Source organism: Triturus cristatus, chromosome 5_2 (assembly GCF_964204655.1).
Source record: "Triturus cristatus chromosome 5_2, aTriCri1.1, whole genome shotgun sequence".
In the NCBI taxonomy this organism is placed as follows: Eukaryota; Metazoa; Chordata; class Amphibia; order Caudata; family Salamandridae; genus Triturus; species Triturus cristatus.
In genome coordinates this window covers 1,048,838,238-1,048,851,692 of record NC_140588.1, presented here as the reverse complement: position 1 = coordinate 1,048,851,692, position 13,455 = coordinate 1,048,838,238, and positions in this window count along the sequence as shown.

Here is a 13,455-nt window from a genome sequence, read left to right as displayed (position 1 = left end):
ACACCAAACCTTAATCAAGACCTTAAAACATATCCAGAGATAACATTCAGACGCGCCCCTAATCTGAAAGACCTCCTGTGCAAATCAGAATTTGTGGACAAAAGGAACTTGGTCAGCACCTTCCTGGACAGACCCCCAGGATTCCACATCTGTAGAAATTGCAATATTTGCAAGCTTAGCAACAACAAAACAACAAAAGTCCAACTAACTGAAGGAAGAGAATTTTCCATAAAAGAATGGATTGATTGTAACAGCAAATTCTGTGTCTATGTGATTATCTGTCCCTGCAATCTTCCATACATCGGAAGTACAATTAGACCACTACGGACCAGGATTCAGGAACATTACCGAAACATTCACAAACATCATTCAGGCCATCCACTTACTGAACACTTTGAAGACCATCATCCTCACAAAAAAGACTTTCGCTTCTATGGTTTGGAGATTGTACACCAAGCCAAAGGAGGGGGGGACCGCGAACTTAAACTCCGAAGACGCGAAAGTGAACTTATAATGAACTATAAAACCACCAACCTGGGGCTCAACAAGGATGCGGAAATGCATGTATGGTTGGGAGAGGATTGATGCCCCAACATACTCTTACAACCGCACCACCTACTACCCAAGACTTAACACAACCTTTCTGTTGTTTACAATAACCCCTAATTAGTTCCCCCAAATACCATCAAAGAACTTACAGCATACCCTCCTGATTTTTTGCCGTTTTTTCAGTTGATATAAAAACATGTAGAAATATGTGATAACAATTTTTAGTGCTACAAGGTCGCCCCAGTGTGACTCAACACGACCTTGTTCATCGATATGTGATAGTACCCTTTGTGCTTTAAGGGCGCCTCAGTGTGACCTAACACGATTCAGCTCTTTGCCCAGTTTTATTGATTTAGCTTCTTGTAGGCCTAGAGATATGTATGTTATTATTAATTACAAACCCCAATTTTGCACCGTAGTGTGACCCAACACAACTCTGCTCTACGCCGAGTTTATTGGCACAGCTTCTTCGAGCCTGGAGATATGTGTGCCATTCTTAATTGCATTCTAAATTATGCAGCAACTCATGTTCAGGTGATTTTTTTACCTGATACATTTACTCAATCTTGATTTTGGCTTTCCACTCCTCCCCGCCAAATTTTTCATCTTTACTCAGTTCCTACAAAAAACAACTGATCGTTATCTTTACATTAATACACACGGATACCTATTAGCATACTTTGGACACATGCTTGCGTCCACAAAACGTGAATGTATGTATTTAAGTAATGTTAATAAGTTGTTATACTAATGTTCAAATGTATTGCTTTAGGTAATTTAAATGTCCGACAATTTCGCTCACTCTCTCCTATTATTGATCTCTAAAACCCTTCTACCATCCCCTTGTACCTCACTCGGTTCATATCAATACTGATGACCGTCACCGTCTAACTTCACCAATCTCGATTTACCCCCAACCTAAAATGGCTCCCAGCAAAAAGCACCCGTTCACTTCCGGGTTTTGAACCGGAAGTGCTCATATGACTCCTTTATAACTTGCTCGCAACCACGCGTTGTTATTACCATCACGACCGTGGAAACTGTAATACCTGGCATTAGCCGAGACTTAAGGTAAGGGACTCCTTCCCACGCTCCCCCTCCCTGTAACCCAGCATTTAACAATGCCTTCCTCTTACATTTTCCTCTTCCACTTCCTTCCCCTTGTGTTTTCTCCACTTTTAGAAATCTTCGGGTTATCAAACCCTTGTCACTAAATACTGAATTACCTAACAACCCGGTAAGGAAGCATATCCAAATTCTTTTTCACTTAAACTTGCACAATTGATCGCCTAGAGCATGCGTATTCCCTACTCCATTATCTACACGATTCTGGACTCCGTATAGATTATACCCCCGAGTGCGGCTTAGAACTTCTAAAAAGATTTAAAAACATGCGCAAGCACTCCTCGCATTCGGCAATTATTGCACAGTCAAATAGTTCCCACCAATATTTTTACAAATTTCACCATCAACACACCGTTATTTACACCGCCCGAATCTACACTTGAGAAGTAATTGCCTCCCTTTCTCTACCCGCTAAAATATCCAAACTTTTCACATATGGCATGACACAGCAGTACCTCACACTTCACGAGGTTACTGATTCACAATTTTTGACACAATATACTAGTCATATGCCTTGACACAACTCCGATATTAAGAATTAACAATTAATATACGATGTGACCTAGAAAGCACCAGCACTTTATAAATATATGAATTCACGCAGTCACCCTGGCAAAAGAATCCCAAATCGTTCCTAGACTAATGCGAACCCTTCCTCCCTCTTCCTCGCGCTTGACCCGGTACCCGGATGCGGCCTCCTCATTAATGGAAACTGTAACTATAAATTCATTCTAATCGTCGATAACACTATACGCTCAAACATTAATTTACTTGGGTTATGCATTACTGTCTCTAAAAATGTAAATAACAAAATCATGTAACCTACCTCTAATTTAATCTCACAATGTCATGCAAATACTTATAAATGCCAAATTCTAATTGCATATCATACTACTATACGATCCGCAATTCTCCTTGTATTCTTTATATATATGAACGGTTATTTTTCTTAATGCAACTCATTTTTGTTCTCACCGGCTTATATTTATACCGGGCAATGTTTATGACTGTAATATGTACTTTCATTTGAAACTTGTGCTAATACTCGCCACTAATTATATTGACCTTTGTACTCTAAACTCTTACTATTTTATCACAATTACTTATTCTCTCCCTCCAACTCGACAAAACACTCTGTACCATATTATTATCTATTTCTCTGTGTCCCTCAATGACATCACATCTTGATTCTTTCTACCTTCCATACCTGCCGCACGCTTACTTTGACCCCTTCCTCAATTTACTATTTTTCTCTGTTCCCTCACTTACTAATTGCCCTTCAATGCTACGTCTCACTATAACTTTACTACTCTTCCCAAAATTCACCCTCACTATATATGTATATATTATACACATGCCTTATGACACCATGTACTTTTCCTACCTTGGGTTAACATTGTCTGTATACAGCCCTGAGGAAGCCCCAGGCCTGATGGCCGAATAGGGGGCGAAACACGTGTTGGCTGTGCCATCCTTTTTCTTGCAGCTACCCAAAAAAGAATAAAAAATACTTATCTCACCCGGATCTGCATGTCGTAATTGGAATTTATTCCCAAAAACTGAAACTAAAACTCTAGCCCGGACACACCGTTTCAAAACCAGTTTCATTTTAGGGGGAAAGGGGTATCTCCCCCTGCCTCTGGGCAAGAACCATTACTTGAAAGCTTCATGCTTATTAGATGATGAGTAAGGGATGAGGATCTCTTTCCCCTCACACTCTTTCAACTAATTTTAGTATTAGTAATAAGGTCAAAAATATAATTAACAGAAATTGGCACTTAATAAATGAACAAAACAGTGAAAATTTACCAAAACCTATGTTTTCGTTCAGACGTAATCGTACAATCAGGAATTGTCTGGTACACACTTACAGGAACGAACAAGAAGGTATACAACGAAGCATAACCAATGCTCCCTTACCCAAAGGGAATTTCCCCTGTGGTTCCGGCAGCAATTGCGACAATATCATAAAAGGTTCTGTAATCACACATAATGGAGTAATACACAATGTGAAGAACTTAATAAATTGTTGTACGAAAAGTGTGATTTACCTCATACTGTGCCCTTGTAAGAAAGGTTACATTGGTGAAACATCCCGAGAAGTAAGGATCAGAATGACTGAACATAAATCTGTCATACGAACCAAAAAACAAACAGCCCCCTTAGTAGAACGCTGGATTGCCCAAGACCACAAAGTTGACGATCTGAAATGGTGCAGAATTGAGGTAACCCAGTTAAATTCACAAGGAGGCGACTACACAACAAAGAGAAAGAGACGCGAAAAATTCTATATGTCAAAATTTAATACATATAAGAACGGCCTAAATAGTAAAGAAGATTGGGAAAAATTAGTTTAGCCATATTTTTATAAGCTCCATTAGCTCTGGGATAATTTAGAATACCGCCCATTGATAAAGGGTGAAATCAGTCCTTTATTTTGATTATTATTACAAATATGGGTGTTTTAATCCGTATGTTAATACTAAAGTATAAAAACTTTATCTAACAATGAGTCAGCCACCCTATATTTATGAATTTGAAAAGAATACTATACTAATCCTATCGGATTTGTAAGCCATTTAATTTAATTCTATATTGTTTTAACTGAGAAATCCTTTTAGAATTAGTTTGGAACATCTCCTAATTCGATTTCACCTTCTCAAGATGGCTGTGGATTATCAAAGGTTATCAACATCTTTAAAACCTAGTATAACATAGTTTCGACATAACATAACTTCGGTTTCTTACATTATCCGTATTGTTGGTTCATAGAAACTTTGATTATAAAACTAAAAGAATCTTGTCAAGAATCTAATATGTTTCTGATACTACCGTATTTGAATCGCATCCACTTTAAGATGGCCGCCATGTATCTGAGCCTATAAACTTATGTGACACACATTTGGATATTACAGTTATTCCATTGACTCATAGCTATTTACACTATTCATTCTGGCATCCCACATGGATAACATAAACGTAGGGTTTAGAATTTGTTAAAACCAAAGGCATACAATTTTATGCACTCTAAAGATGGGACTCCGCCTCTAATAGTGACATCATCGACTCTGGGAAAATAAAAAGGCTACCGGGTCAAATATTGTCAGGATTCCAACCCGGAAGAAGTTCGTTAGGGCAGGGATGCCGTTTGTTTCCTTTCCGGTAAGTGAGCTAAGCGCAACGGTTTAGGACTGAAAGAATTCTTAACAAATTTTTTACTTAATTGCCTTTTTGACGGATTATCCGAGCTATGCATAAATAATTTTAAAATCGCCATACTCCACTAGTATCAATACTGGTACCAATTATCTCAAGATAAATCACCAATTTGGTGAAATATCAATAATAATCTCTGGCTTTATTCTCTGCCTTTTTATATAACAAAATAGGATTGTCGCAATGTTAACAGCGACGTCTTTCTCTTTCTTATTTAATGTCAACACATGTTTTGAGGATCCTATGTAACATTCGTGATCCTAAAATGTATTATCACACAACGTGAAAGTATTGTTATATAAACAAACCGTCAGATATGCGCACAAAAATAAGGACTAGATAATACAATCTATTTAGATGTGGTGACTATAAATCGACAGGATATAACCTGCCTGTGACCAAAAGCAGAACAGATATATCTCTATTAAAAACAAGAGGCCACTGAGTTCATTTATTAACACTATGGCCCATCTTTTAAATTTCAGATTTTAACCTATTAGCTCAGCATTATTTTCGAGCGACCTCACAAGGTAAATGAATACTGTAATCTCTCATTTTAAATCGCAATTAATGATTACACTCTTACATCATTAAATATATGATTTTGTGTTCTTTTTAATCATCAGTATATAGCCAATGTTGAAAAAGCCGATATCCTATAAGTACAGCTAAATCACACGCTATATCTGACTGCCCATTTGGTAAGCAGTTTCATTTGGTTCTTAAATCCCTTGGGTATAATTTAAACCCTCAAAACTTTAAAACAAATTAAGTAACAGAAAAAATATATGTTCTTTTTTGAATAATAAAGATGATGGTTCAATCTTCAGAGCAATGCTGATTTTTAATCTACATATTCGGTGGCCCTAACAAACGAATTAAAAATATCACATATTAACCCAAAAAGGTATGCCTCGTTTTAGCTCGATTATAGATGACTATAGAGCTTGCTTTAAAATAATGGGCCCTTCATCCATTTCAGGTTATCCTGTTTTACTTGTGGTTGAGCTTTTGCCTTCCATATCAAGTGGCATAAATCCAAGAAAGGCCTTGCTATCCACATAATTTTAATAGGTGGGTTCCAAAGTATACATCTTTCTCTCAGTTTTCCCATTATTTATATGGATCAAGTGTTAGGTGCCTTTGTAATAACTAGCCAATGTACCATAATGCTAAAACTAGCAAGGAGTTCAGCTTATATGATTTTAGTGTCCCTTGGGACGAAATATTGTTAAAATGTGTTAGTTTTTAAATTATTGACTATTCTTATGTCATAACGAGATGTTCTTTTGCTATTTAGACCTGTTGAAAACTTTGTCCTGAAGAAGGTGAAGAAGTTACGTTTTCACCGAAACGCCGCATCGACTGTTTGAGATATATCCTGTTTTATATTTTTTTATCTGTTAAAATAAACTGAATGAATATACCTATGGTTATTATTGTATTATTAGACCCATTGCACACTGACATGTTTATTTGCTGTTCTCTGTTTGTTGCTCAACACTTGATCTATATCGAGGGATATCTATAGTATAATACAAAGTCGGTTGCTCCACGCTTTACTAGGGACTTTGTGTTTTTTTCCTACAGTATTACCCCGTCCCTTCTATAAAATTAGGGTACCTCACCCTGTTTTTTACTTCAAGAACATACTTTGCCCATGCCTTAAAAAGTCTCTGAATTACAGGCAGCATAAGAGGTTCAAGATTCCTTGGAAAATATCAATAGATGTGTTGTTTCAGCCTGAATTGATTGCAGTATGTGAAACAGTTTCATTAAAACCAGTCAGACAGAGACTTTTAATGTAAGATGTGTTGATGAACAGATACATTATCAAACAGCTTGTGAATGAGCCACACACACATACCAACACTTTCTTAACATTTCGACTACGGATACATGGTCAAGAAGGTCACAGGGTGGCCCTCTGAAGAGGGATGCAATGTGATGCATTTATCTACTGCATGTGTGTGTTTTGTTGCTTAAATATCTGTTGTGTGTGCATGTGTGCATGTGTGCGTGTGGGTGTGTTTCCAAGCGGTGTTTGTGGCTTTTACCAACACCCCAGTTGCTTGGGTTGCAAATTTACATGACAGACTTTCAGCATTTCTGAGAACATTCCCCAATGCCATCACCATGAGTGCCACTGTGGAGTCTCATCTTATGTCCATCGCTAATTCATTGGGGTTGCTGCTAAAAAAGATGTCATAAAAGTTCAAGAAGTTCTTTCTTTGTTTCTAGGATAGTGCTTATAGCACAGTCACTGGATATTTGTTGACTTTTTTTGGACCCTATTTTTACTAGTATTATGGTAATGCTAGCATTATGGTAAATACTGTGACACTGCCGTTCAATACCACAGTGATATGGCCCAAAACTGTACTGTAAATAATCAGCTGATAATCAACTAGGCACAAAATTCACCCCTTGTATAAGAAGGGCGAAAACATGCAAAGTCATGTGATCCACTACGAAGATGGTGCAGAACTTCCAAGTGGAAAAATAATCAACATACATAGCAGAGGCTGCACTGGGCAACATAAATGGGAGAATTCACAATGAATGACAGAAATCTGTGTGAAAAAATCAGGGAGAAAATTGTTCAGCAAGGGAATGTTGAGTGCAATTAAAACTCAAAACAAAATGTGTTGAGAGGCAACAATTCTTTCCAAGCACTGCCTCTTGCATGCCAAATTCTAATTCTTTGTTTAACTCTGGGCACAAACGTGAGCCAGCATAACCAGAATCTGGAACTCTGTCCCTCCTAGCCTTTGCCTTTGTAGACACCTTCAAAAAAGGGTAGAAACTGCTTGTCTTTCCAAGCTGCCTATGGATCTGTATCCAACATATGCTGACTCTCTCTGCCATTCCAGTTAATTTTTTTATTTTCTCTTCTCTACCTTTTTCAGCTGACACCTGCTTCCTCCTGTCTCTCACCCACTCATACTGCTGTAGAAAGGCGACCTTAGTTCTGTCTCTCATACTCAGGTTGCACACAGGCATTATTTGTATCAGTTTGCTCTATGGATGTAGTTTAAATTAATTAGTTCCAAGCTTTGTTGTCTCTGCTGTTCGCACTCTGCTTCCTGTAAGCTCTACTTTGTCAATGCAAAGCACTGCAACGCCTCTCACACTATAAGAAACAGCAAAGATAAGTAAATAAATGCAAAAAATATTACAGTTGGAATCTGAGATAACATAAGGAGGTAGACATTCTACTAGCCATTTAAGCATTAAGGGACATATTATCAAGAAACAGCGTTAAAATTATCGCCGCTTTAGCGGCAGAAAACTGCCGCTAAAGCAGCGATAATGGGCTTGATAATACGCCCTTGAGAATTACAATAGAAGCCCATGTTCTGGTGTCAACATGGGCTTCCATTGAAATTCTCTGCGGCATATTATCAAGTCCATTATCGCCGCTTTAGCAGCAGTTTTCTGCCGCTAAAGCGGCGATAATTTTAACGCTGTGCTTGATAATATGCCCCTATGTGACTACACACCCCGACCAAGATGGACATCATATTGAACTCTCCAAACTGCACACAATTGAAGTCATTCCTAATAAGCACAGGACACACAAACAAGAAATAAACAAAAAAGATCTCCCCTCCAAGAATGTTTAATATATTATGTTATTATTTGCTAAGTCCACAAAGGACTGCAGGGACTCACTTAGGCCCGCTGCACAAGAGAACCTTAAGTCCTGTTTGCGAAGCATTGAGAGGTCCTGCGTCAATGATGTGTCGTGCAGCAGAGATGAGAAACCTGGAAATTATAGTCCCGTCACCTTAAATGTCACAGCCATGCTTAAAACAGTGTCATGAACTTAGCGAAGGCCACAAGCTTTCAAGAAGGACTAAACATCCCACACACTGCTGGGCAGCCTGTTCCAAGATCCTGCACTCAATGTCTGTCATCTGCTCTCGAGTCTCAAACATGAGGTCACCTGGAGGGGAATTCTGTAACTGCTTGGAGCACCAGGCATAAAGGCTGCCCGCAGGACTCTGCGTGGATCGAAGGATGTCAAACATGTTTCTTTTTCAAAACCAGCTGCATCCTTTACAAAGTCATCTTGACCAGCACCCCACTTATCTTGAGGACAAGCTGACCATCTCTGGTGTTCCTCAGCACTCCTGCATCCAGGACAGCATCAGACTGCATAGTAAGGGACTTATTTATGAGAGGTTGCGCTGCCGGAGTGTCACTTTTTTTGATGTTCTAGCGGCACAAGCATCTCAATCATGTCTATGAGCTGAGGCAAGCCACTCTATGTGGCTTTGAGTGGCCCCATAGATATGGAGTAAGAGAAAGCAGCGCAAGTCATTGCCTTGCCATAGTCTGCATCAAGGAGGCATTCCATGGTCATTGCAGTGGGTTTTCCCACGCAGCATCCATGGATTTTGACGCTGCCTCAGATTTACTTAATCACATAAACCTGGGGAGCAACAAAACCTTACGCCTCCCCAGAGCAGGCAAGACAAAGGGAAATATTTTTATTTCTCCTTGTTTTTCCTCTTTCCATGTGTGCTGCAATCTGCAGCACACATGGAAAGAGGAAAATACCTCTCCTGATTGTTTTTGTGCAGGAAGGTGCCCCTTCTTGCACAAAAACAATGCTGCCTGCAATGGAGGCAGCCAGTGCAAGGGTGCCTACAGTGACGCTAGGCAGTAAATTGTAAATTGTGCGCCAGCACAGGGGAAAAGGACAGGATTGCATTGTGTTTCATGAATACGTTGCATTTCTGCCATTACACGTTGGCGTAGGGCAGCGCAGCAAAAAGACTTGTGGCGCTGCCCTCGCCAATTCCTCATAAACGAAGCCTTAAGTATAAAAAAGGAAAAACAAGACAGCAGACCTTTTCCATCTCTACAATCAGGACCTGGAACAACATCCCTGGATCAATCAGGACTGCTCCAAAGCATCGCCAATTCAGTAAAGAGTAGAAGACGCACCTCTTTAAAGAATACTATCTCACAGTGCATTCACAATCCACAATCCAGCCACCTCTCCTGTCAATTGTTGAAATGTTTGTCTTTGACCGAGTACAGTGCTCCACGGCCTTTTGGCTACGTTTGAACAAAAATACCATAAACATACATGCATACAAACATGACACTTTGGAAATAGGTATGAACAAGACATATACTCAGCCCTTCCCATGATGGTACGGTGATGGATTAAACCCAGATCAGTTGACTGGGGGTGAGTGCTTGCAATGTTCAACACTCCGTCCATCATTTCCTTTGGTTTTTGCTTTGTTCGCCATAAGTTGGCAGGGTATGCTCAGACGTGAGTCCCTTGCTCACTTTGCCACTGGATTCAAGCAAGCCTGGCTGAAGACGGCTGATATGCCAGAAACCGGTCCTAGGAAGCTTGTTTCCGGTCCAGGGAAGACATGGCTTGGCAGTTCGTGCTGGACTGTTCCCCTGAGGCACAGGGTCAGACTGATTTGCATATGGCGATGTCTGAACTGGGGTGGCAGAGTGGGCTAAAGAACGGTGATGGATTAAACCCAGATCAGTTGACTGGGGTGAGTGCTTGCAATGTTCAACACTCCGTCCATCATATCCTTTGGTTTTTACTTTGTTCGCCATAAGTTGGCAGGGTATGCTCAGACGTGAGTCCCTTGCTCACTTTGCCACTGGATTCAAGCAAGCCTGGCTGAAGACGGCTGAAATGCCAGAAACCATTCCTAGGAAGCTTGTTTCCGGTCCAGGGAAGACATGGCTTGGCAGTTCGGGCTGGACTGTTCCCATGAGGCACAGGGTCAGACTGATTTGCATATGGCTATTTCTGAACTGGGGTGGCAGAGTGGGCTAAAGAACGGGGATGGATTAAACCCAGATCAGTTGACTGGGGGTGAGTGCTTGCAATGTTCAACACTCCGTCTATCATTTCCTTAGGTTTTTGCTTTGTTCGCCATAAGTTGGCAGGGTATGCTCAGACGTGAGTCCCTTGCTCACTTTGCCACTGGATTCAAGCAAGCCTGGCTGAAGACATCTGAAATGCCAGAAACCGGTCCTAGGAAGCTTGTTTCCGGTCCAGGGAAGACATGGCTTGGCAGTTCGGGCTGGACTGTTCCCATGAGGCACAGGGTCAGACTTATTTGCATATGGCCATGTCTTAACTGGGGTGGCAGAGTGGGCTAAAGAACGGTGATGGATTAAACCCAAATCAGTTGACTAGGGGTGAGTGCGTGCAATGTTCAACACTCCGTCCATCATTTCCTTTGGTTTTTGCTTTGTTCGCCATAAGTTGTCAGGGTATGCTCAGACGTGAGTCCCTTGCTCACTTTGCCACTGGATTCAAGCAAGCCTGGCTGAAGACGGCTGAAATGCCAGAAACCGGTCCTAGGAAGCTTGGTTCATGTCCAGGGAAGACATGGCTTGGCAGTTCGGGCTGGACTGTTCCCATGAGGTACAGGGTCGGACTGATGTGCATATGGCCATGTCTGAACTGGGGTGGCAGAGTGGGCTAAAGAACGGTGATGGATTAAACCCAGATCAGTTGACTGGGGGTGAGTGCTTGCAATGTCCAACACTCCGTCCATCATTTCCTTTGGTTTTTGCTTTGTTCACCATAAGTTCGCAGGGTATGCTCAGACGTGAGTCCCTTGCTCACGTTGCCACTGGATTCAAGCAAGCCTGGCTGAAGACGGCTGAAATGCCAGAAACCGGTCCTAGGAAGCTTGTTTCTGGTCCAGGGAAGACATGGCTTGGCAGTTCGGGCTGGACTGTTCCCATGAGGCACAGGGTCAGACTGATTTGCATATGGCCATGTCTGAACTGGGGTGGCAGAGTGGGCTAAAGAACGGTGATGGATTAAACCCAGATCAGTTGACTGGGGGTTAGTGCTTGCAATGTTCAACACTCCGTCCATCATTTCCTTTGGTGTTTGCTTTATTAGCCATAAGTTGGCAGGGTATGCTCAGACGTGAATCCCTTGCTCACTTTGCCACTGGATTCAAGCAAGCCTGGCTGAAGACGTCTGAAATGCCAGAAACCGGTCCTAGGAAGCTTGTTTCCGGTCCACGGAAGACATGGCTTGGCAGTTCGGGCTGGACTGTTCCCATGAGGCACAGGGTCAGACTGATTTGCATATGGCCATGTCTGAACTGGGGTGGCAGAGTGGGCTAAAGAACAGTGATGGATTAAACCCAGATCAGTTGACTGGGGGTGAGTGCTTGCAATGTTCAACACTCCGTCCATCATTTCCTTTGATTTTTGCTTTGTGTGCCATAAGTTGGCAGGGTATGCTCAGACGTGAGTCCCTTGCTCACTTTGCCACTGGATTCAAGCAAGCCTGGCTGAAGACGGCTGAAATGCCAGAAACCGGTCCTAGGAAGCTTGTTTCCGGTCCAGGGAAGACATGGCTTGGCAGTTCGGGCTGGACTGTTCCCATGAGGCACAGGGTCAGACTGATTTGCATATGGCCATGTCTGAACTGGGGTGGCAGAGTGGGCTAAAGAACGGTGATGGATTAAACCCAGATCAGTTGACTGGGGGTGAGTGCTTGCAATGTTCAACACTCCGTCCATCATTTCCTTTGGTTTTTGCTTCCCATGATGGTGGCATTCCATACAATACTATTTGAGGTTCCCACATCCGAGCCGATGTAGAAGTTTTTTCTGTGGTCAGTTCCTGCTTGAATCATATAAAAAGAAGCAAGCACGAAAAATGTCTCACAAAACATTTGTTCCCTTGGTTTTTGTCATGTTTCCCACCCACTTTCTACTATTTTTGACTCCGATTTTTGCTTCTCGCAGTTTGATTTTCTTCTGCAGTTCTAAGCCTGGATGATCACTAAACTCTTTTCTCTTTCAAGATGCCAGCAGGAGCTTTGTGCCTTGCTGATTCCTTAACTATTAAACTTCATCTTCAATCAAGAGACACAAGATTGCCAAAGAGGTTTTCGCCTTTGTGATATAGATTTCTCTGCTTAACTAAACACCATTCAGACACTTGGAAACGAACAGTGGTATGCTGTTAGGCAAACGGCGCTACAAGGGTGATGTCACCCACTATCTGTGTCTCAACAATGATCTATCTGACGGTGCTGTAAGGTGGGGAGAACCACTAGCCTTCCCAAACTTGTGCAGCCTAGGCCACACTTCCAGTAAAAAACACAAAAACCCCAGCACACATCCCATTAGTATTTGGGCATGACAGCATTAGCCACAGTAAGCCAAATAAGTATCACAGAAATTGAAAATGTATTTCTTGTGTTCTTTATTCTTCTCTTTTCTCCTTGGTTTTCAGTATGTTAATACAGGTTACAAGCCAACACGTGTTTCGTCGCCAGCATGGGGATTACCCCGTGACTTTTTCAAGGCTAAATAGAATACAGAGTATATAATCAACATACACGTTGGTTTAACGAAAATCCCTACATCTGTAATTCCCAGAACAAGAATCACATATGTCAGAAAACATGCATAATTTGAGCCAAAAAATGACAAAAAGGATGGAGAGGTAAGTCATTGCTTACAGGAATAGACCAGAAAGACAGTCAGTTGAGTGACACTATCATTGTTGTGGCAAACAAGGGTGTGTGTGCAAGTG